Genomic DNA, 25,736 nt, shown 5'->3' on the forward strand with positions numbered 1-25,736 from the left:
AGGACAAAGTATTTTTGCTAGTTGAGATAAGGATAGCTATACCGGGAGATTCCTAGCATTGCTTCCATGTACATATGTGTTACATTCTAAGTTGATTCTTTTCAAACTGACCTTTTCTCTAGTTCCTGATCCCCTTCTCCTATTGGCCTCTTTCACTTTAAAGTTTCTGCATTAGTTCCTCTGCATTGAGGACATCAAACACTATCATGTTTTTTGGGTTTCTTACCTATCCCCATACCTCCTGTGTGTGCTCTCCCCTTGTCATGTGACCAAAGTCCAATCACATTGCTGTATTTGCCCTAGATCTAAAGTCTGCATATGAGGGAGAACATACGATTTTTGGTTTCTGATCCTGGCTAACCTTGCTCAGAATGATGTTCTCCAGTTCCATCCATTTACTTGCGAATGATAAGATTTCATTCTTCTTCATGGCTGAGAAGAATTCCACTGTGTTCTTTATTGAACTTACTTTGCTAATGTTCCCTGAATTATATTTTAGTATCTTTTCCATTATCATTTTTATATCTTCCAATCCATGTTGTAATAACAGTGTTCAGTATCTGTTACTTATTAATATAGAATGTAAATAAAATGAAATCTTAAAAATGCTAATATACTCTAAAATCTGTGAGCCATGCATATGAACATAGGATCTATCCTCAAGGAGTCCTCTATCTATGGGGAAACCAAGAGTGTTTAGAACAGGGAGGGAAAGAAATGTGAGAATAGCCAACAAGTCTATGCTGGAACATAATTACATAAACAACAGACACTCCAACTTTTGTAACTGAGGACATGAAGAGATTAATCCTAATGTGGGGGGGATCAGTAAAGGCTTGAAGAGGGTCTTATTGAAGGACACTGCAAATCAAACCAGTTCTGGATTGAGGGAACAGTGGAACCAAAGGAAAAAGATGTGCAGGAACATGAACTAATCTGGGAATAATATGCAACCCAAAGAGGCTGGGATACAGTTCTAGAGACGGATGAATGAGCCAGAGACCCAGTGCTCTCTTAGGTCGAGTCCCATCCAGAGACTTGGTCTTTTCCTGAATTGTTGAGTAAGTAAAGAAATGGGGAACACTTGTACTTAGGAGACAGGTGGGAAGAAAAACCATGCAGGTGAACAATAAAGAACATCTGAATAAAGAGAAAAAGAATCTGAGAGAGTAACATTATACTATGGAAATGAATCAAGAGCTATCAAAAAGTATGTAAAGAGTATAAATACTACAGGGTGCCAAAAAAGCTTTCTTGTCTGCTCTAGGTCACTGGCTGCTAGTACCAAGGAATCCCTGGGGAGTGGCAAAGGCAGAAACCCTGCAGGAGGTTAGGGTGGGTGGATCAAATACATAAAGGTAGAGGAGGTGAGAGAGTGGGAGCAAGGATGAATTTTTAAAAATGGGGCATGAGAACATAGGAATATTCACTTGAACACACCTGTTAGGGAAAGAAGCAGGATTCTGAAGACACATAAAAGTCTTGGGAGATGAAAGTGGAAAAACTGCAATAACTGTGAGGAGTGGCAGGATTCTTGGTTTGTGGGGGAAGGTGGGATCTTGCAAAACTGAAGGAAGGAGGAAAAAAATGAAGCTGAAAAAAAAATCTAAACAGTTTCAGGAAGCAGGTGTAGATCTAAGGAGTTGTCACACTGAAGAAATAGACCAGGTCTCTATTTCAAGTGAGGTGAGCAGAGGTGGCAACGGAGTTTGAGAAGCAAGCTGAAGGATGAGGATGGTCTTTGTGAAGAAGAGGAGAGTGTGCTAACTAGGGCTAAAAGTGAGGGCTTCTGAGCACACCTACGGAGCAGCATGGAATCCATGTGAGATGGAAACAAAGTCTTTGCCAGTATGTACTATGTCATGTACATTCCAGAATGAGGAAGCTGGCTTTGGGGGTTTCTATACTTGCTTCATGAAGCCCAAAGTCTATTCTGATTTCAAATAGTTGGAGGAAAATCAACTGAATATGTATGAACCACCCAAATAATAAATAGATGACTGTAAATAGAGATAAAATACAAACCTCTTAAGTATGCCATGACAAAATAATAAGTAAATAAATGATAATATAAGTATGTTATAACGAAAAGTTCTTCATTTAAAATGGGAAGAAACCTGTGATTGTAGTTTTTGACCTCACAAGTCCAAAATTATCAAAAGAACAAACCCTGAAAGAAATTCAAAATACCGAGGGGATTATAAAGAACTAAAACACACAAGAAAAGTTCTTACTGATTACCACAACAGGTAAGAAACAAATGGCTATGACAACAGTTTCAACTTCTCCCAAAGAAACAACAAATGGTAAGAGAAGGAACATCTGTACATATCTAGAAAACAATGATAAAGCAAGTGAAGTAACCTATTTGTTTCTGTCAGATAAAGAATGCCAGGCAAGCTTAAAAAGGATTTTAATAGAATTACAAACTTAGTGTGCAAAGGATTCACAATAAAAAAAAATCAATGGGCATTGAAACAACGTACCTTCATTTTAGAAAACAGTATCATGACCCATCTTAGTCATAAAATCCATTTATATGGGCCAGCATGTGAGCAAAACTGCAAATTAAAAGAGACAGGAAATTGGCTACAGGATTGTAAACAATGGGAATTAGTAACCGACAAAGAATTTAGCTGTGGGCAAGGTGGTAGGCCTGCTTTCATTCAACATGTTTCCTAAGTATTCTCAAAGATGACTAGAATCCCATGTTACCACACGGTTGCAGATGGCTAACTTGATAGGTGGTAGAGAATAAGGGCATGAGAAGACACGAAATACAAATAGGGACAATAAACAAAACAGCTCAAAAATTCCATGAAATTAAAAAAGTCAGAATAAACTCTGAATCCATGATAGACACAGGGAATACACTATTTAGACCATCTGGAGCTTGACAAGATAAGCAAGCTCTGATTTGATCCAGCAACGGATGCCACTTAAGTTCCGATCCTGTTGTATAGAGAAGGAAGACAGTGAGTCCGTAAGCTAAACGTCAGTGTAAATGGCAATTTTATTGGGGCCTCTGAAAACTGTGTATGTTTAAAAATTAGAAAGTTCTTAGAAGAGCAATAATAATGATTAAAGCAGTAGAAGCATTGATTTATGAGGACAGATTAAAGGAGCTAAATATGAATAGCCTGGTGAAGTGACAACTAGAGGGGTACATAATAGGAGTCTCTAAGGAAAAAGAATAATTATTTAGCGTGGTACAGGGGGTACAACTTGGAGTAATGAGATGAAATTAAGAATGGAAAAATTTAAGCTGAATTTCAAGAAAAACTCTCTGACGGTATAATTTATTAGTTTGTAGAATAAATTCCCTATGGAAATTCTTCAGCTAGGGGAATTTAATAATAGATCTGGACAAAATACCAATAAATAATATAGATAACAATTCAGCACATGAAAGAAGGTAGCTACAAGCTATGTGTTCCCTTATTTATAATATATTTTCACATTTTTCTTTTAATAGTATATTATATACTGACTGTCACCAAAAGAAGCATTTAGGCAATTAGTTGAATTTAACAGGATACCTCCTTTAGTTGGGAGGAGGGGGAGTTAAAAGCACTTTAGTTTTCATATACTCTGCAGCAATAAAGAAGGCAGAAGCTGAAATAATTTTTTACCATTTTGTTCAATATAGCTGGTCTATTTGTCCAGCAGGCTGGACAAATGTATTAATACTTCTAAAAACAAAACAAAATAATCTTCATTCATCATTCTACACAGAGTCTATTCTGATTCTCTTTGCCATGAAACTCATATTTTCATAGACATGTTTAATTTAAACAATTTAATGCCATAGCAGAAATCAAAAACTTTATTTCAGCTATTCTAAATGTAGCTGCATGGTCAATTACTTCACATCAATACCAAGATCAAATAGGCATAATACTAACAAGCAGTTTGCTTAATAATAGTCACCACACTAATTAACCCATCCAGAACGTTCTTAATCAGACACTATTTATAATGTACAGTTAAGAGAAGCCTGGCAATAAACTGTTCTATACTAAAAAAGGACATAATATTTTAGTGATAGAGTGAAAACTATGGCTTTTCTATGGAACTGGACAGAATGTTTGTGCTGTCCTGGCATTGACTCAGTAACTATGCAAATAGGCACATGTCTGAACACTTCCTTTCTTTTCCCCAGCTCCAACTCTGGTGGAGGTGCTAATGAGAAGAGAAAAGGTCCCAAGATAAGGAATGAGTGAATAGAAAGACTCAGAAGAAAAACAGTGAGCTGCCTCTTAGAACACATGTCAGGCCTGTCATTTATTAATCCCCCACTTTTCTTAAAGAAATATTACTACCCATCTTACTCTTAGAATATCTATTTCTGACTCTCTCAGAAATTACTATTACTAGCCACGGAACCCCTACCTCCAACTTTTCCAACCAGTAGCCAATACATGAAACAGAAAGAGGCTCCCTAGGTCTCCTCTCCTCTCAAACTCTCTTCTTCCCCACCTGTATCCCCAATATATTTTCAGAACACTGTCAGAAAACCCTAGCATTATATTGGGCAATGTTTAAAGACACTGCTGAGACAAGTGCTTTCTAGATCTAAATTTGTATCATTCCCTTTTATCCTCTCCAAGTCCACATACATAAACCTGTAGCTGGACCTATGGGGATGGCCAAATGCCTTATTAGATCCAGCCAGAAAAATACTAGATTTGAGAGAAATTTTAAATGATGCCAAGAAAGATGGTAAGCAAAGGAAACTCCCTAAACACCTTTGTTTATTTCTGTTGAGTTGAGAAACTAAGACTGTATGTAGCTGACCAAGAGAGGTAGTGAAGAGGAAGATAATAGGGTAAAAGTAAGGAAAGATATATGCATGTTGATTAATGTGTTTCTGAAGGGAATGTCATAGCTGACGTGTACTCATGATGGGATACACTGCTCAAAATGTCTTTTTGAGATTTTAATAACAAGTACTTGATATGGTTAGTTCAACCCATACAACCTTATAAATAAATGCCCAAGACAAAGATTATCAATAGTCTTGCTTCTGAAAACAGATGTGAAAGACAGTAGGTGATTAAACATGATGCAAATTGGTAGATGATCAAAGAAAAAGAAAGAAAGAGAAAGCTTAAGTGATCAAAGGTTGTTCCAAATTTGAGTCAATGAAGAGACAGGAGAGTGTTAGCAACTGAAAAAGGGAACCAGGCTGCATATGGGGTAGGCCATATGCAGGAGAGGGAGCTGATAAGAAGGAGTGGTATGGCTACTGCTTTGTATTATTTAGGTCACAGTTTCACAAGGCGTGTTTTCCACAACACTAATTCCATGGGACACATGTAGATGCTACACCAGACAATGTTTTACAAGAAAACAAGTGTAGGAGCTGTTCTGTTAAACAAAATTAAAAGCTTCATTATAGAGCTTTTCAAAGTACATGCTACTGAGTACTAGAAATTGTTCATTCACCTATAATTTTGTTCAATAATTATTTCTTGAGTACCTATTATATAATGGGGATATGATTAGTTTCCCAAACTTAACATTGTACGGAACAAGAAACATCTCAAAAGAGGTGCCTTAAGAACTAATGACAGGGCTAGTGGAGTGGCACAAGAGGTAGAGAGCCTGCCTAGCAAGTATGAGGCCCTAAGTTCAAACCCCAGTACCTCCCACCTTCCCCCCCAAATAACTAATGATTAACAAAGGACACTCTGGGAAATGCTACTTGAGACCCCAGGAGGTACACAGCTAGTATCTGAAAAGCACAGGGAAGCCAGATTAGTGATGGCATATTTTATGTAGCAGAGATGGCAGAAGGAATGGGAAAATGCATTCACAAGAGGAAATGATGAAACCCAACCCAGGGGCCATACACCAACATGACATATTAATAGACAAAAGGAAGCCTGAAAGAAGAAGAATCTGAAAAAAGTAACAGAAAAAGAAGGTTCAAGGCTAACACAAATGATAGTAGAAAAAAAAAAATCAGGCTGGCAGAGTAGCTCTAGTGGTAAGAGCGCCTGTCTAGCAAGCATGAGGCCCTGAGTTCAAACCCTAATACTGCCAAAAAAAAAAAAAATCAACCACTTTTATCAAAGTGGGTTCTATAGATTTTTGGATAGAAAGCAAATTGAGATAGTTCAGTGATCTAAGGTCTTGGGTGATTTACAACAAAATTGTTCATTGTTACCAAACAATGCATTGGAAATTAATTAAAAACTAACATGTTTAGAATTTAGTCACATAAGCAAATAGTAAAGATTATTAAAAAAACATGTTAACCCACACTGTCAAAAATATCAATTGTATGGTGAGCAGATTTATATAAACCTAGAAAGTATGAAAGTAAAAATCTTGATAGAGTATTCAAATATACTATCTATTCCTCCTGCCATACTATCTTTGCTAAATAAATGAATCACAAGCAAGGAAATCAACCATAATTAAAACTATATGTTTGGAAGTCACAACATTAAACAGAAAGACTGACACTTGGTTAGGTGGTTGGTTGGTTGGTTCCTTGATTGGTTGGTTGGTTGGTTGGAGTATGGCTGCATGCTCTTCTTTACTGATGAAGGCTGAGGGCTAATATTCATGAAATAGGTGACATGTCTCTGAAGGTCATTTCAATAAGAATCTCCTGTGTTATTTAAATAAATCCACACCATGGGGGAAATAATCACAATCCACATGCATGTAATACAAATGCTTTGGAGGAACAAACATTCACCACCACCACAGCTGGTTAGGTCATGTTGTTTCAATGTCCAATGTTTAGTGCCTGAAACAAATTCTGTCTCCCATAGTGCAAATTTTCAAAGTCAACATGAAGTACTGACAGCAATCTCTGAGAGGATACTAGGCTTAGACAAAAAAGAATTTGTGACAAGATAGAAAAACAGGGTCCACAGAAATCAGCTGCAGTTAAAACTAACAAGCAAACCCTCCTTCTTTTGGTCTGAGAAATGTATGCTGAAACTGAGAGAAAATTTGAGCTTACCTGACTAGCCTCATTAGCATGCCTGGTGCCAGAGATGAGACACTTAGTGAAGATATGATTTTTCACTGAAGACTGTCAAAAAGACAAATTTTTAATTCCTTTGTCCTGTTTTAAAGGTTCATCATATCCTGATGTCTATCCTTTAAATAGCTGGGACATACTGGCTATCACAAGGAAATGATAGTCTGTTCCCATGTACCTATTCCTTCTCATTTTTATTTGCCACCCGATTTCTAAGAGTAATTTCTGAACACTTTCCAGATAACCTCAATTATATCATTTGCTTAGATGCCTCTTCTGGCAACGCAGTGTATGTGATTAGTATTATTTCCTTAAATAATCCTGCCTCAATTTTCCATTATCTCAAAGTATTTTAGATTGTATACATTGCTAATTTAACTACCTACTTATATGAACAGTTTATCTTACCCAGTTTCATAAAATCCCTTTAAGATATAATTCCCCCACACAGAAAATTTAAGTCCTTATGAATGTCTGAGAATAAGAAAAACTACATTGAATATTGCTAGAACAAATGTTTATCAAAACTAGAGCCACCCTTGCTAACATTCACTTCTCACTCTCCCCACACCTCCCCTCCAAATGCTTTCTAAGATAACAACTAAACTTTCTGGTTCACACAGGGTTTACTCTTAGTAATTCAACACTGGTAAAGACATAGGCTAAACTGCAAAAAGAGAATCTTTACTCTCCTATCTTCCCTTCTGAGCAGTCTCTATCCACAGGTGGTCAATTCCCTAAGGTCCTTAAGCTACTTTCTTATTGACCAGGTTATTACTCCACCTGCCGCTTACACCATGGATCTTTCTGTTCCTTTGTTTCTCCAGGTAGTACTCATACTTATGGAGTTGTTCCTAAGGTGATAGTCAGCCAGTGAATAAAGTCACTGTATTGATTCAGTCAAAAATATTCATTCAACAAATGTTTAATCTCCTTCCACGTGCAAGAAGTTGTGTCTGTATTTCTGAAGTATTACGTATTTTGGTCTCTTAGGCCCTGAAATGATAAACTGCCTATATCATCTTTAAATTAAACTATGTGTACTGACTCCACCACTCAAATAATGTAACTTTTTTTAAGCTTTATGATGTGCTCCTCATTTTCTTCCTACTTTTTAACTCAGAAACAAAATGTCAAAGCTTTTATTCGCCTCATTTAATTTAATGATGAATGATCCATAAATACAAAAGTTTCCCTAATGTGGATTTGAAGTAATCTTTTTCAAGCAAAAGGAAAGAGCATTTCACAATGTACAAATGATTTTTACCTTTTTGTTGCATGTAAATGTTCTCTTTAAAGGAATCCCGTATCTCCCGCAGTATTACTAAAGCACTAAAGAAAACTCTGAACATGGTCTCTAAACATGTATTCTATCTCATGATCATTTTAATTATTTGTTTTGGGGAAGCCATGGGAGGTTAAAAATCAGGATGGAAAATGAACAGATATTGATGAAAAGGTCACTTTCTTCTTTCCAAATAAATTTAAGAATCCTCCTAGGACAGTGTTTCCATTGGACAGTCTCCTTTTCAGCACAACATGACTTACTTGGACACTGTAGTGGACAAACAGGGGGCAGGGACAACACCATGATGGATGAGATTTCCTGAAATAGTAGGTACTATATCTATGTTGACAGACAGTGACAAAAAGAAAATACTGTAAAATAAGGAGTATCAAAACTGAGAGAATTTGGGGAATAAAAAAGAGAAAATGTGAGCTTTATTTTGAATTCAAAATGTTCCCTTTTTGAAAACTAAAACAAAAAAGAATAGTGAATTGAGTTTCAGGGAAGGAAATTTTCTTAAAAATTTGTTTGGTTGTGAATACAGTCACTTAGTCTCTCTAACCCTGAGTCCTCTCATCTGTTAAATGAGAATGGAGCCAGTTTTACACTTCTCACAGAAATAAGGTTCAAACATTAAATCAAGTCTAATGTTTATCTTATTATTAAAAGGCAACTGGCATAAACAGAAAGCAGGGCACCAGGCACGCTATCTGGTTTCAAATTTAGTTTCCCACCACTTTTTAGCTAAACTGGGGAAAAGAGTCTTTTAAGTACCAGCTAACTCACCAGTGATAAGGAAATAATAATATGGCCTTGCCAAGTTACATTTCCATGTTGGTTGGCACAAGGTAAAAACTCAGTTAATATTGACCATTATTTGATTTGATTTTTTGGGTGGCAATAATGGCAGGCGTACCTATAAACTAGTACTTGCTAGGCAAGTGCTCTACCACTTGAGCCACACCTCCAGCCCTTTGGCTTTGGTTATTTTTGAGACACATTCTTGCTTTATGCCCAAACTCACCTAAACCACAATCTTCTTATTTATGCTTCTCCTAGTAGAAGGGACAACAGGTGTGTACCATTGCATCTAGCCATTTGTTGAGATGGGGTCTTGTGAAGTTTTTGACAGGGCTAGCCTTGAACAATGACCCTGATTTCCACCCTGCCTAGCCCTGACCATTATTTGTGTAACTGGTAAAAATGGTGACAATCATAACTATATTTCATTGTTACTAAACAGTCAACATTATAAAGACTAGAGTAAGAGTCTGCTCACTCTTTAATAATGAAGCCCACTTTGCTAACCAGAGTGACCCATGCTTTCTTTTTTTCTTTTTTTAAGGTTAACTATTTTTTTTATTGTTCTGCTGGGTGGGGTACATTGTAGCATTAACAAAAGTTCTTACAATATATCAAATATATCATACTTAAATTCACCTCCTCGATCGTTGTCCTTTACCAACTCCCTCATTCCTGGAACAGATTCAACATGTATCATTTTTCCATTTACATGCATGTTTACAACAGTATTTGCACTATATTCACCCTTCCACGCCCTTTCCCCACCTCTTCCCCACTCCCACTGGTACCAAACCCCCAGGAAGGACATGTTCCACCCACCTGTTCTCCAATTTTTTAAAAGAAAAAAATTGACATTTTTGTTTGCTTAAGACAGCTACACAGAGAGTTTCCTTGCAACATTTCTAGGTATTATAACCTGAATTGGTTCATCTCCTTTTATTTTTCTTCTTTCTAGCTTGGTTCCCTTGTTATGGTACTTTTGACAGGTAAAAAAATTCTATATTCATTCCTGTATAGAGAGTACATTAATCATATTCACCTTCTTGACTTCTTTCTTTTACTCTCCCCCTTTCGAATGTGATCTCCTGTTAGCGTGACCTGTTTTTCCTAATATTTCTGTATTTGAATTAGGTCCATAATTGCACATATGAGAGAAAACATGCACTTTTGGCCTTTTGAACCTGATTAACTTCACTTCAGATCATGTTCTCCAGCTCCAGTCATTTACCTGCAAATGACAAAATTTCATTCTTCTTTGTGGCTGAATAAAATTCCATTGTAGATAAATATCACATTTTCTCAATCCATTCATCAGTAGTGAGGCAACTTGGTTGTTTCCATAGCTTAGCTGTTGTGAATAATGCTGTGATAAACATGGGTGTACAGGTGCCTTTACTGTAACCAACTTAACTTACATTCTTTTGGGTATATCCCTAGGAATGGACTTGCTGGATCATATGGCAGTTCTATTTTTAGTTTTTTGAGGAGACTCCATATTGTGTTTTACATGGTGGTTATACTAATTGACATTCCTACCAGCAGCATATGAGGGTTCCTTTTCCCCCAGTTCCTTAGCAACATTTGTTGTTGTGTTCTTGATGGTAGCCATTCTAATACAGTGAGGTGGAATCTTAAAGTGTTTTAGACTTATGGCCAGGGATGTTGAGCATTTCTTCATGAGGTGTTTGCTCTGTTCAGGTAGTTCATTTGTCCATTTCTTCATTGGGTCATTAATTTTTCGGAGTTTTGTTTTTTGAGCTCCCTGTATATTCTGGTTATCAATCCCATTTGCCAATTCATTCTCTTACTGAGCCATTGGGTGCAATTTAGGGAGTCTTTGCCTATGCCTATTAATTTCAATGTATTCCCTGTACTAGCTTCAAAGTTTCAGGTCTTATTTTAAAGTCCTTAATCTACTTTAAGTTAATCACTTTGTAAGGGTGAAAGACATGGATCTAGTTTCAGTTTTCTGCATGCAGATAACTGGTTTTCCCAGAAACATTTGTTGAAGTGGCTGTCTTTTCTCCATCATATGCCTTTATCAAAAGTCAGGTAGGCATAGCCGTGTAGATTCCTATCTGTCATTCCAAGACTTCACATTCTTCCCATCTTGCATTCTGCTTTCAGACATTGTGAAAGTGCTGCTCCAATGGCAATCCCACTTAACAGCACTGAATTGAAGAACAACAGGCTTCTTCTCTAAGCCTTCTGATAATGGAGGAAATTCATTTGTTTCAATAGGAGTTTGATTAACGCTTGGTGTTTTTTTCAGAAGGTAGCAGGTTGCTACCCTAGTCTTTCATAGACTATGGCTGTCATTTTTTTCTGTAAGAGTGAAACAGCTAAGGATCTTCTTCAGGTCTGATTCCATCGTTAGCTCATCAGTATCTGCTTCTAGGTGTGTGTGGCGCATCACATCAATCTCAAACACTATTAGAGTAATATGCTGAGGTTCAGAAGTCATCAAGTGACTTTGCCTCTGAGTCATAGCCAAACTGCTATTGCCTTGTTCATTCTCTAACACAGCTTTACATGTTGGCTCTTTAGGGTTGCAAACTCCTGATGGTCCAAATGTTTCTGAAGATTTTTCCAGTGTTCCTGCTAGATCAGAGAGAAGTGAATAGTTGTTAAGCAATTTATACGTATTCTGCCAGCACTCAGCTGAAGGCTAACTTTGTTCTGACACCATAATTGAATCAGAGTCATTCAGATGAAGTCATGTGAGCCACCACACCCTCTGAACCTTTCCTAGACACTTTTTGAAGTTCTTCTTTCAGATCTTCCTATAGAAGATTTCTTTCAAGATTCCTCTTTGTGATTCTCATTGTTGGTCCATTTGTTCTCTGCATTAGTTCCTCTATTGACATCATTAGGACTTCTTCTAGAACTGCAGCTAAAGTTATTTGCCCATTACTGGCATCCCTGTGATCTCTGCCTCCCAAGTAGATAAGATTACTAACATGAGCCACCAGCAACCAGCAGGTTGCTTCTGCTTTGGGTTATATATCTACCACCACCAGAAAATGACAAGTTCATCTTGTATTTTAATAGACATGTGTTCTGTAATGCAATAAATTTCACAAACCATGACTTTTCCAGGAAGAACAGAGAAATAAAAGGAACCAACAAAGAGCCAAAGAACACTGGAATTGTGTTCTCTAAGAATCTTCTAGTTGAGCGATATTGGGGACAATATTGTCCTTACCTTGGATCCATTACTGAAGATTTTCTAGTACAACACTTAAAGGTCTAAGTGTTGTTTTTCAGAGTCCTGAAATGTTCTTTTTCTTCCTTTTCTAATCAGAAGACCCTTCTTCATGTTTCATCTGTAATTCCAGACCACAGTTCTGCATGATGCAAGCAAGGGTGGCAAAGGACACAGGGAAAAAAGATTCCCCAAGTCAGCAGGCAGCCTGTGATAGCCGAGGTAGCGGAGGAGAGGAGGTATTCGTGCAGAGGCTGTGGCTCTCCCATGCTTTAAGATGTATTTTTCTTGTTACTACCTCTTACAAGCTACACTTTGGAAATCCATTTAGAGCAGGCACTTTTAGTATGTTATCATCTTCCCATTTGATTAGTATTTTATACTAATCAAATATATATACATAAATATATGTAAATATGTATACATATATATTCATACCTAGAGGCACATTAATTACAAAAGACCCATTATAAATCAAACAAAATACATTCATTCCCTTTTATTATTTCTTTCCTACAGTACTTTTTTTTCCCTTTTACTTTTCATTGTTTTATATTCCTTCATTTTTCTGAGTGATTTCATCTTTTCCCTTCTTAAAACTACGTAAACCAGGAAAATAAGACCAGAAAATGTAAACACTTTTGAGTTTCCAAATTTTTGAGTAATGAACAGGAAGGCATAAAAAATCCAGTCTTTTTTTTCCTTTTTCATTTGCCTATCCACAACTTGCATAAATCAAAATTAGCAAGTTCAACTCCTAGTATAATCACTCTTTTTTGCTCCCACATTAAATGCGATGACTCCACATACTGCCTCACTGAAGTTATGATTATGTTACTATCTAATTTTTAAGCCACAGAAATTAGCCTTACTTAGAACTATATTAGAAGATACAAACTTGTTAATTTTACATTTGAAATAAAATCTTTAAGTATACAAATATAAGTGTACAACACTTCTACTTTCTATATCAGGTTTTCTATCTTTCTAGTATTACTAAATTTGCAAAGTAGGAAGTAAAAATATGATGGATAAATTTGAAATATCTGACACGCTGGTCTACTACTAGAATTTACTCAAGGTTTGAAGGTAAAGAAAGGTCTTAAATACTGAGTGAAAAAGGTTCGAAGAAAAAGGTTCATTTTACCATTCAACAAAAAGTTAGAGTGCTATGTGTCAGGTAAAACAGCCAAGTGCAATGAGGTGTGTATAGTTGTGTGGATTCATATCTGGATCTTCTATTCTGTTCTACTGGTCTTCATGTCTGTTTTTATGCCAGTACCATGCTGTTTTTCTTGCTATTGCTTTGTAATATAGTTTGAAGTCGGGTATTGTGATAACTCCAGCATTGCTTTTTTTGCTGAGTTTTGCCTTGGCTATTTGCAGTCTATTGTGCTTCCAAATGGACTTTAGAGTAGATTTTTCAATCTCTGTGATGTAAGTCATTGGGATTTTGATGGGAATTGCATTAAACATGCAGATTGCTTTAGGTAGTATAGCCATTTTTACTATGTTGATTCTATCAATCCATGAGCACGGGAGATCTTTCCATCTTCTGAAGTCTTCCTTGATCTCTTTCTTCAGGAGTTTGTAATTCTCCTTGTAGAGTTCATTCACGTCTTTTGTTAAATTTACTCCTAGGTACTTGATTTTTTTTTGAGGCTATTATGAATGGAATTATTTCCATATATTCCTTCTCAGTTTATTCATTGTTGGTGTATAGAAAATCTGATGATTTTTGTAGGTTGATTTTGTATCCTGCCACCTTACTATAGCTGTTTATGGTGTCTAAGAGTTTTTGGGTCTTTAAGGTATAGAATCACATCATCTACAAATAAGGATATTTTGACAGTTTCTTTACCTATTTGTATTCCTTTTACTTCTTCTTCTTGCCTAATTGCTCTGGCTAGAAATTCCAGTACTATGTTGAATAGGAGTGGGGGCAGTGGGCACCCTTGCCTCATTCCTGATTTCAGGGGGAACAGTTTCAATTTTTCACCGTTAAGTATGATGTTGGCTGTAGGTTTATCATAAACAGCCTTTACAATGTTGAGGTACATTCCTTCTATTCCTAGTTTTCTTAGAGCTTTTATCATGAAACGGTGTTGGATCTTGTTGAAGGCTTTTTCTGCATCTATTGAAATGATTAAGTGGTTTTTGTCTTTCTTCTATTGATGTGCTGTATTACATTTATAGATCTGCATATGTTGAACCACCCCTGCATCCCTGGGATAAAACTGACTTGGTCATGGTGGATGATCTTTCTGATGTGTTGTTGGATTTGGTTTGCCATTATTTTATTAAGGATTTCTGCATCGAGATTCATTAAGGACAATGGCCTATAGTTCTCTTTTTTGGAGGTGTCTTTGTCCGGTTTTGGGATGAGAGCAATATTTGCTTCATAAAATGAGTTTGGCAGTTTTCCTTCCATTTCTATTTCATGGAACAGTTTAAGGAGAGTTGGTATTAGTTCTTCTTTAAATGTCTGATAGAATTCAGCAGTGAATCCATCAGGTCCTGGACTTTTCTTTTTTGGGAGGCGGGGAGGCTCTTGATTGCTGCTTCAATTTCTTTTTGTGTTACAGATCTATTCAGGTGATTAATGTCCTCTTGGTTCACTTTTGGATGGTCTTAAGTATGTAGAAATTTGTCTATTTCTTCAAGATATTCAAATTTATTAGAGTATAGGCTCTCAAAGTAGTCTCTGATGATTTCCTGGATTTCGTGGTGTTTGTTGTTATCTCCTGTTCTGCATTTCTGATTTTACTGAGTTAAGCCTCTTCATCACATGTTGCTAGGAAAAGTGGTTATCCATCTGCAAGAAACTAAAACTAGATCCATGTCTATCTCCCTGTACTAGTATCAACTCAAAATGGATCAAGGATCTAAATATCAGACCTGAAACTCTGAAGTTACTACAGGAAGGAGCAGGAAACACTCTGGAAGTAATAGTTATAGGCAAGGACTTCCTCAACAGAATCCCAGGAGCCCCGCAACTAAGAGAAAGGATGGACAAATGGGATTTCATAAAATTAAAAAGCTTCTGCACAACAAAAGAAATGGTCCCTAAACTGAAGAGACCACCCACAGAGTGAGAGAAAATATTTGCCAACTATACATCAAAGGACCGATAACCAGATATACAGGGAACTCAAAAAACTAAACTCTCCCAAAATTAAGGAACCAATAAAGAAACGGGCACATGAACTAAACAGAACATTCTCAAAAGAAGAAACTCAAATGGCAAAAAAGCACATGAAAAAATGCTCACCATCTCTAGCCATAAAGGAAATGCAAATCAAAACCACACTAAGATTCCACCTCACCCCGTTAGAACAGCCATCATAAAAAGCAACACCAACAACATGTGTTGGCGAGGATGTGGGGAAAAAGGAACCCTAATCCACTGTTGGTGGGAATGCAAGCTGGTACAACCACTCTGGAAATAAATTTGGAGCCTTCTTAAAAATCTAAACATAGACCTGCCATATGATCCAGCAATCCCACTGCTGGGGATATACCCAAAGGAATGCAACACAGGTTACTCCAGGGCCACCTGCACACCCATATTTATTGCAGCACTATTCACAATAGTCAAGTTGTGGAAACAACCAAGATGCCCCACTATTGATGAATGGATCAAGAAAATGTGGTACTCGTACACAATGGAATTTTACTCAGCCATGAAGAAGAATGAAATCTTATTATTTGCAGTTAAATGGATGGAATTACAGAATATCATTCTGAGTGAGGTCAGTCAAGCTCAGAAGACCAAAAATCATATATTCTTCCTTATATGCAGACTTTAGATCTAGGGCAAATGCAGCAATGTGGTTGGACTGGGATCACATGACAAGGGGAGAGCACATATGGGTGATATAGAAAGAGGTAGAAAACCCAAAACATGAAAGCATTTGATGTCCTCACTCCAGAGGAGCTAATACAGAAACCTTAAAGCTACAGAGGTTATCATGAGAAGGGGATCAGTAACCAGGGTAAAGATCAGTTAGAGATGAATCAACATGGGTCATAACGTGTACATGAAAGCAATGCTAGGAATATTTCTGGATAGCTATCCTCAACTCAAGTAGCAAAAACACTTTGTCTTCCTTATTATGCTTGTGTCTTTTCTTCAACAAAACTAGTGATAAAGGCAGGACAGGTTCTGCCTGGAAGTGAAGAGGGAAGAGGGGAGAGGGTAGAAGAGGGGGGCAGGGGGAAAAATGACCCAAACAATGTATGCACATGTGAATAAATGAATAATAATAATAATAATAATAATAATAATAATAAAAACCAGCCAAGTGCCTTCATGGAATAATCCAATGTGGTAGGCGCTCCTGTCAGGAAAGAATTGGATGCAAAGATACAAGGGGGCTGGAGAGGAAGCAGGCACCAGGGAAGGTGCATAGAGAAGGTAATATTTAACAGAGACCTCAATGATGATTAGAAGTATGGTTTGGATGTTGTGTGTCTCCAAAGGACTGTATGATAAAGGCTAGTCCCCAGGGTGGTGCTACTGGGAAGTAGTAGAACCTATGGGAGCTGGAACTTAATGGAAAGTCCTTAGGTCATTGGGGCTGCCCTCACAAGGCAGTTCTTATGGGATCCTTTGGTAGTTCTTGCAAGACAATTACTATAAAAGCCTCAGTTTGGCCCTAATCTCCTTCTTTCTCTGGCTTAAGCTATGGCCCATTTGCTATATATTCCCATCATGATGTGCTACCATTTGCTACCCTCAGCATAAGCCAAACCATTGGGGACACTTTATCTTAAACTCTGAATCTTCAAAACTGTGTGTTTAATAAACCTTCTTTTTATAAGGCAGCTGCCTCAGCTATTTCATCATAGCAACAAAAAACTAACTAATAGAGCTGTGCTAAGAATAATTCCATGTGTGAAGGGTTCAGGACTTGACAGAACATGATTGACAGGCAAAAAGCAAAATATGGCCAGAGCATTGAGTGGGTGGAGGATAAAGGGAATGTAGGATGGGAAGGAACAAAAGACAAGAAATAAGCAAGGGATGGACTTTCTTCTCTTAATAATCCAATGAAGGGGTTCATAGTCCTTTGAGAAGTTTAGGGTCAGACTGGGTGTAAGTAAACATTCAGTTATAGTGTGAGGTATCGATTGGGGCAAATGTGGCACTGCAAGTAATAATGTTAACATCTGTTTTTTGAATCTGTGATAAAATAATGGAAAGGGAATTTTTTAAAGGCAGAGACTCGTAAGGACAAAAAAAAAAAGAAAAACATTTTAATAGAAATGTTAATCAAATTTCAAAAAGTGGAAAGCAGATCAATGAGTAGTACTGAACAGAAAAGGAGAGGAAGAAAGTGTCTATAAACATGTGATTTTGTGTGGTTTGTGTTGTTATCCAAGGATCTCATGGGCTCCACAGAAGTTCCAACAGGCTCAGGATTTGGTCACTCTAGGTACCATGGAGGTATGGTTGCAGAGCAAAACAGAAGCAGAATAGAAGCAATTCTATGTAAAGTGGTATCAACCCTCTTGACACCCATCTCCTTCCATTGGAGCCAGGTAACTCTATCCTTTCTACCTCTAGCCACCATCTCAACAGAAGAAAGGCAGTTCCCTAACAAGAGGGGGTAGACCTGTTACAAGGCAAGGTCAAAGGCAAGAGTAAATGAAATGAAATGAAATGAAAGCATGCCCATTCATTAGTCATACCTCCAACACTTCCTTCCCTTATTTGACACTCAGACAGCCTGAGATTCCCCTTCTAAAAGACTATAGGAAACTTTTTGGAAACTAACTAGAATGATGTAGCAAAACTGATATGTGAGTGATACAACAGGAAACAAGGGAATCCCTGCTTCTTTTATAAGAAAGATTAACAATCAACAAACCCTGTCTCTGAACAGAGACCTTCTAATAATCTTTCAGAGTCCTGCTCTCAAGTATGAATGGACAGATAGTTTAGGAAAACTTTTAACATGCAATAAACAAAACAAAGCAAAGATGGGGATAAAGAGAACTTGGAAGAAACTGTGAAAATTTGGATAACAGAAGAAAACTTATTTAAATTCTTATACTATCCATAATGATAAGATTTTGCAGGACTGGAGGTATAGCTCAAGTGTGAGAGTGCTTGCATAGCAAGCACAAGGCCCTGAGTTCAAATTCCAGTAATTACAAAAGAAAAAAAAAGATCTTGTATCTGTAGAGGAGGACAAAAGGGAACAAGATGCACAGAAAGGTCATTCAAGAACAAGAACAAGTAGTAATAATTCAAAATAACGTAACTGAGGAAAAAAACTCAATAGAAAGGCTGGGAGATACAGTTGAGAAAATTTTATAGAAAGCAGAACAACAACATTAACAACAAAGAGAAGAGTTAATATTAGGTCACTCTGAGGTTACACGGAGTTGAAGAAATTAAGTGGTAAGAAAATTGTAGTGAGAGATAGCCAGAGAAAAATATAGAAAAATTCGCCGTATTGATGAAATTGAGTACCCAATTAAAGAAAGGAATGAAAATTAAATCAAGGACAATCATTAGGTAATTTCAGAATTCTAGGGTAAGATATGAATAACCTTCTGGTGAGGAAATAAGGGAGGTCACATGCAAGGAGTCAGAAATAAATGAGTCAGACATTAAGAGGAAGTCAAAAAGCAGAAAATAATGAAATATGACCTTAAACTTTTGAGGGAAATGATTTTCAGTGAGAGTTCAATATCAATCAACTGTGAGATAGGCTTTGGTCATTTTCAGACATGAAATTTCTTAAAATCTTTTAGTTCTTATGTACCCTTTCTTGAGGAGGTACTAGTAGATATATTCCACTAAAAGGAGAAAGTAAACCAAGCAAGAGATTATAGGACATAGTTGATGCAAGGGCCCAGAAAGCAAAAACAGGGCTGGAAAATTGAGGCCTCCAGGAATGGACAAGAAAAGAATCCAGAAATGACAGACTTGTTGATATGGCAGAGCTTGGGAATGGATTTGTGATAGTGACACTAAGCTAATAAAATCAAAGCAATAATAAGCTCCAGGAAAAATGAAGAGTTATTCAGGAAAAGAAACCTAATCATAGAGCACAATGAAGCTCAGCAGGGAACACTTTTTACATGGCAATAATGCTGTAAACACAGAATATTTATTTAGCTAAAAGTTGAGATATAATCATTTTGCAAGGCTAGGATGAGGAAAAGTGAGTGCATATGTGTAAGAGATCTAACTAAATCAACAGGCTCTGAGGAGCTTGTAAGTGGTGAGAACTGGGGAAGAGAATTTGGGTCTTTATTGTAAACCTTCTTTTGTTCTCTCTGACCTTTTCAACTAAACACATCTGTTACATGAAATTTCTTAATTTTTAAAATCTTTGGAATCTTAATGCAGAAATCTTCTTTAAAATTACCTTAATTTTTTTTTTCTAATTTTCTAATTCTAGAACTCCTGTTAGACATATGTTGGATTCTTATCCTTTAAAAATCATAAAATCTCTTTACTATCATCAATCTCTTCTTCCATTTTGGTAAACATGATAAATCCACTTTTAAGAAATTCTCAGCATGCCTGGCAAGAACTATAGATACACCCAAGGAAGACAAGAGAAAGAGGTTTGAATATTAAGTTTGATCTCTCCATAAACACACAAAATTTTTTTTAAAAACCCTCCTCACCAGATTTTTAACTTTAAGATACATATATCATATATTTATTTAAGCTATTAGGCAACCAGCATGTATTTATTGAGTAAACACTCAAATTCAAATTTCGGCTATTACAAGAAAAAGCATTACAAGAAAATCAGACATGTCAACAATGTAAGACTGACATTACCTCTTCTAAGCTTTTTAAAGAAATAGAATGTTGGCTCTTTAAAGATTGCTACAATCCATGGTTCTCTTTCAGATGTGGTGAACATTATTATGAGGCTCAACATTATTTATTATTTATAGAGGAAGTTTTTACTTTCCACCTTGAAATATCCTTTCTTTGAACAGTGGATTTATCAATATGGGCAAATACTCTCAGTAGAGATTTATATCCATTCATAGTTTCCATCAAATATTATTGTGGATCATAGGCACAGAAAGGTACAAATATCTCCTTAAATACTAAACTGGATATAAATTGAAGCTGTGTATCTTTAATATAAAGTAAATGTCCTAGAGAAAGTAATTACTCAATGGAATTCTCGTATAATATAAAAAATTTCTTCAATGTTAAAAAAGTAATCATTTTGTACTGAAAGTTTGCATCTGGCTAGCATGGGCTATTTTAAAGTACTGCATGTATCACCTGAACACATGCTCACATTTATACACATTTAGTACTTCAATCATGTATGCCAGGGCATAACTAAGTCCTAAGGGTGTCAAAAAGCCATATTATTCTAGAACTGAAAGTTAGTTTGGGAGTACAGACAGCAAATGGCCAGATGGCCCTGCAGTAAACTGCTGAAAGCCATTTAAAACCAATCCATGTGTAGATGTATTCCAACAGAGAATTATAGGCTACAAGCCAATGAGATACCAAAAGACTTGTTACAATATCTTTGTTAGCCAGAAATAACATTTCAATTTTATAGAACTTGAGTTAAAACAAATCTCATTCTTTACCTCCCTCTAGTAAATAAATGAGCAAAATCAACTATATTGCCTAGCAGGGTTATGGCCCACAGTAGAGGATCAATATGCTGAATGAATGAAGAGGAAAGGGTTATACACACACTATTCTATGATCTTCTGGGTCCTGACTGTTGCTGTATTCTGATGTGTGGTGGGTGAGTCATGTATATATTTTATTTAGGTGGTTTGAATGTAGGAAGTGGAAAGAGGTAAGGGTGGTTGAAGGGTAATTACTTTTAAATGGAAGACTATAAAGGTATGAACAGCAGAGCTATTGCTTAAGCAAACTCAGCTCTTCATTCCTGATCTACAATGCAAATAGTATAAAAAATAAGGTTTCATTAAAGTGTGACTGTCAGATCAACGGGAGAGAGAATGAAGGACTGCTATGCAGTATTATTAGATATATTGAATTTGTTGTCACTAAGATCAACAAAATACTGCTTTGAAGGACTGCACACTGTGACTTATAAATAGTTTTGTAATACCAAATGCTCCTTTGATATAACTTTTTCTTTGTATTGTAATGGGGTTACACCTCTAGAAAAAATGAATATCAATTTATTGATGGCTTGGGCCACTATCAGAAAGGTAAAACGCTAATCCAAAAGTATATGTAATAACTGATAATTCATTTTCAAGGGAAAAAAAACTTAATCTTTTCATCATATGATACCTCCATAACACAAAATAACTCCATGCCATAGGGAACTTTCCTATCATTTTAGTATTTAAACTGAGGCAAAATTTAATAGCAATAAATGCTAAACAGAGGTGCTAGGCACACCTCTGCAGGACTTGCTGAAGACCACAATCCTGGCCTCTCACACTCTTTAACAGCCTGAATAAGAAAAAAGTAGAGACTAGACAGGAGGGCATTCACAGGAGTAGATATGTTCCAGAAGAACTCTCACAGAGATGGGGATGTCTGTAAAAGGGGGACCCTGGTATCTACTTCTCCAAGCTGGATGACTGCCAAGCTAGAGAAACTTAACAGACTGCCTCCTTCCAGTCTGAGCACAGAAGAGTCTTGGGAGAACCTCTGCTGCCCTGTTAAAGTATGGGGCAGAGATCAAAATGCTGGTCCTAACTAACTTCAATATAACGAAGGCAAGACACTGATTGAAGTTGTCCACATGGCAGGGTAGGTAGAAAGGGAAGCAGTGGAAGAAGCCTCTATTTATATCATTTGGAAGGGAGGAAGCACCTGGTGTCCCCTCTCCCATCCCCTATCCCCCAGGGGGCTTGATTGGAGGGAGTCAATGCTGCACCATATTGGAAGGATTATGTTCAGACTCGGAAGTAGTGAAGAGGTCTGGTAGAGTTGAACCAATGTGGGTTGCCATACACATGTACATGGAAGCAATGTTAGGAATCTCTGTGTATAACTATCTTTATCTCAAACTAGCAAAAATGCTATGTCTTTCTTATTATCTCCTATGTTTTCTCTTCAACAAAATCAGATACACAAGAGGGTGGAACAGGTTCTGCCCAGCAGTGGGGAGTGGGGTACAGACACTACCCAAACAATGTATGCACACATGAGTAAAATATGATTAAAAAAAAAAGACAAAAGGTACACTGGTCACCTCACCATCACCAGACAGAAGAAAAGTTAACGCCCTACAGATAATACAAAGGAATTTATACTAGCAGACTTTGCTGAGTAGACTTTATCTGCCATTTGTTTACTCTTCCTCAAGTTGCTGTACACAGAGTCTCAAAATTCTTTTCCTTTCTATTGTCATTTCAATAAAAACTTACTATTCTTTGTAAATGTAAAATGCTGTGTAAGCTGGAATTCAAAGCCATCTCTTTGAAAACAACTCATTCTCTTCCTATCTTCTGTGTGTATAAGAAATAACATGTTAATCAATTTGCTTGTTTTTCTCCTGTTAATCTGCATTTGTAATAGGCATCAATCCCAACTAAAAACCTACCAGGAATTATTATTGTTCCCTTACAGTTCTTTGTTTGTCTATTTGTTTGTTGATCATCTCTTTCATGAGAAAGTACTGTCAGATTAGAAACTCACAGAGTATGGTTTGTAACTCATTGTATCTAAAAGAACCTAAATTATTGTTTTGAAAACCAGAAACAGTATACCCAAGTAGGCAGAATCTTGTGCTTGGATGCCAACTGTCTGAGTTTGTAGGGTGAGAGAAGGCTGTCATCATGATGAGTGAGCCCTTTGACCTATGCAAATAGCTCTCTCCCAGGACTTATCTTTTTTATTGGGATAAATTTCATGCATTTTCAGAATCCCTAAAACTCCTGCTCTATGTGTTATGTGTCCCTTTGTATTACTGAGTATTTCACTAAATGTTTAGGCCTTCCCCATAAACAAGGTAATTGGAAGAAAGACAAAAGCTATCACCTCTCTTTATCTCAATAACTTTAATTTAATGTCCAACACAAGGATATACTTGATAAATCATTCCCATCCTCGTCCCACCAAATCCCACTCATCCTGAAGGTCTGTTTCTTCCATGGATCCCTATGGCATTTGTTGCTTTTATTTTTCTTTGGAACACAATCATGCATAATAATTTATTTAATTGCTCTTTGGGTGAACATGTTTTTTTTTTTTTCTTAAACAAGTTTTGTACTTTTATAATATTTTCCTTCCCAAATATCTAAAATTGCTTTCCTTCTTAACTTTATCAGGTTGAGATAAACAGGAAAGGAAGTAATATAAAAGTAGGTGAATGCTTTATGTGTACATATGTTTGGGAGAGTATGATGTATGGGTCTGGTTGGTTTGTGGAGTAATAAAAAGAAAAGGAAACTGAAAAAAAAAAATACTACCTTCAAGGCAATGGACATACTCCTGGAGTAGGATCTGAAAGAAGGGCATGATTGGGAATTACCCAGAAAAGGTTGCAACTGTGAAAGAGGCAATACCTCTGTGTGAGAGATCTATACAAAAGAACTTATACTTGTGCCTCACCAAAGACTGGCATTTGGCTACTGCCTGACAGAAGGAAGCCAATTCTCAAGACAGATACTCAAAAAGCACCAGCTTTGGAACTAATACCAGCTCCTTTTGCTCTTACCCATCCTGTCAGTCTCACCCTGCTACTGGAGCTTGAAGGGGAGGAGCGGAGGCAGGATTCAAAGTGTAGACTGGTGTACTGAACAGGCTGGACTTTCACAGGTATGATGAGCGCACAGCTTTATTTCTCTTCTTACCACTACCTTCAAACACATTCTCAGAGCTTCTTTTTCTTCCCATTGGTGACAACTTGAGCAGATACCATGGTCTTCTGGCTTGTAATTATAGTCTTCTAATACTAGTACCATTTTTTCCCTCCCACATTATAATGTGGAATAGAAAAGTAACTTTAACATGACAGAAGAGGTAGAAACCACAAAAATAAAGAATAGACTCAACAAAAGCTGCATATATATAACTGAAAGGCAAACGAGAAAAGTGTAAGGAGGGAGATTCCAAGATGGCAATTAGAGGGAAGAAGCAAAAAGCGTACTTCCTAAAGTAAAATCTTGGAGAGACGCTGGAGATACACCTTACAGGAAAAACCACTCAGAAGAGGCAAAACTCTGACTCCTCCAACTCCTCCACACCTGCAGCCCATGCATAGCATCCCCACTCCACGTTAAACGGAGAAACCAGGAGGGCTCCCATGCCACCAGATGCCAGCTCCTACTGGATCGAGAGACACAGACCACCAGGTGAGGTAAGCGGCATGCAGTACTCCCACAAACAACCCTGTGCCAGATCAGCATAGCCCCCTGGACAGACTGACCCCCACCCAGGGAAAAAAGAGAAAAAAAACAAACTGAGTAATAAACAACAACCAAAAAAATGACATGCAGCAAAGAGGGCTGGGCACCCTGAGCACTGATGGGGGGAGGGGCAATCCCTCACAGAACTGTAAATAAACACCGGCCAGAGAAGGCGGGTGTAGCGTCACCTCTCCCAGTGTGCTTGGAGAGGGGAAAACTTGTAACAGTGGCAGTTGCACCCAGGAGAACTCTAAATAAAAACAAAGCCTGCGGAGCTAGGTGAATGTTAGGCTCACTCCTGAGATCTGCAATCAATAAAGCCTCCAGCAACAGCTGGCTGACAGTAGTGGGCAGGTGAGCCACAGCCTCAGATAGACATTCACAGAGCTGTCTCCAGACCCTTTTTTTTTCTTCTTTTTTCCTTTGATGAGACAACTACTGAACTACAACCTCATGCTAAAAGACTTACTGAAACAGTACTGCATTTGAACTTGGGATATTTTGTTGTGTTTTATTTTTTTGTTTGTTTTGTTTTTTTCCCCTTTGATGAGATGGCAGAACTACTTCTGAGAAACTATCTCCAGAATTGGAGGCTAGGGACTAACTCCAAAATTATTAAGACTGACACTTTATTGCATTGGAACTTGGGGATTTTTTTTTTAATCCAGTCCCTGTCTGTCTAATGCCTGTTTAGCTTACTGTTGTTTAATACAATATCTTTCCCTATTTATTTCTTTGACACTGGTTTTTTTTTTGCTGTTTTTTTTTACTTGTTTGTTTGCTTTTTCCTTTTTCTTTACCTTCTTTTCTTTCTCTCTCCTCTCACCCTTCCATTCTAGATATCACCATTATTATTATTACAGCTAGAAAATACAGAATTACACACAGTATAGGGACAGAAACAATAGCAAGATAGTGATAGGAAGACAGGAAAAAAGAGGAAAACCATTTTCCCCACCAATAATAAATTAGTACAGGAACCAGAGGGAAAGGAAGAAAACAGATACCTAGATCCAGACTCCAACAAAACGAAGGTAAACTATGCCAAAGAACCCAATGAAGCCCATAAGAATAATCTAAAACAAGAA

At 37.1% G+C, this 25,736-nt stretch overlaps 1 protein-coding gene across 17 annotated transcripts in view; it reads right to left on the minus strand.

Annotated features, from left to right (window-relative positions):
• Positions 1-25,736, minus strand: part of Gtdc1 (glycosyltransferase like domain containing 1) — a 428,360-nt gene that overhangs the window by 93,597 nt on the left and 309,027 nt on the right. The gene's annotated exons all lie outside the window — the stretch shown is intronic.

Source organism: Castor canadensis, chromosome 4 (assembly GCF_047511655.1).
Source record: "Castor canadensis chromosome 4, mCasCan1.hap1v2, whole genome shotgun sequence".
Lineage (NCBI taxonomy): Eukaryota > Metazoa > Chordata > Mammalia > Rodentia > Castoridae > Castor > Castor canadensis.